This window comes from Solanum pennellii, chromosome 6, assembly GCF_001406875.1.
Source record: "Solanum pennellii chromosome 6, SPENNV200".
NCBI lineage: Eukaryota > Viridiplantae > Streptophyta > Magnoliopsida > Solanales > Solanaceae > Solanum > Solanum pennellii.
The window spans coordinates 44,984,140-44,984,705 of NC_028642.1; positions in this window are offsets into that span (position 1 = coordinate 44,984,140).

The following is a 566-nucleotide window of genomic DNA, read 5'->3' on the forward strand; positions in this document are numbered from 1 at the left end:
ATATATATATATATATATATATATATATATATATATATATATTAACGGTATTTATATATTTTGATAGTATCAATTCGTAATTGAAAGAGTAGTATTTCTAGTGACATACTATTCTTCTTATTTGATATAGTAGCATTTTAAAGTTGAATTACTTAGTTAAAAATTAGGGGATGAAAGTAAGAGGTAATCGCTTGTAAATAGTTTTTTTTTTTTTTGGGTATGAGTGTTCTTTTCCTTTAAAAAAGTTTAATAAGAAATGTTACTTTCTAAATGAGTTTTATGGAGCGAAAATTCAAATTTGATCAGACCTTCTAAAAACTAACAACTAAGGGTCGTTTGATAGTTGAATAGAGTCATGTATGTATCAATAATATAGGTATTACATATATTAATTAGTTGTGCATCATTTAGTTATACATTTATTAATTATACGAAATTTAGTTATGCGTATGAAATGAAAATGTCTGAAAATGCAGTAGACATGATACTTTCTGGTCAAGTCACAACGATTATCAATTGAATACTCCTACTTCATCATGTCTAATACTTTATCTCATCTTATGAAG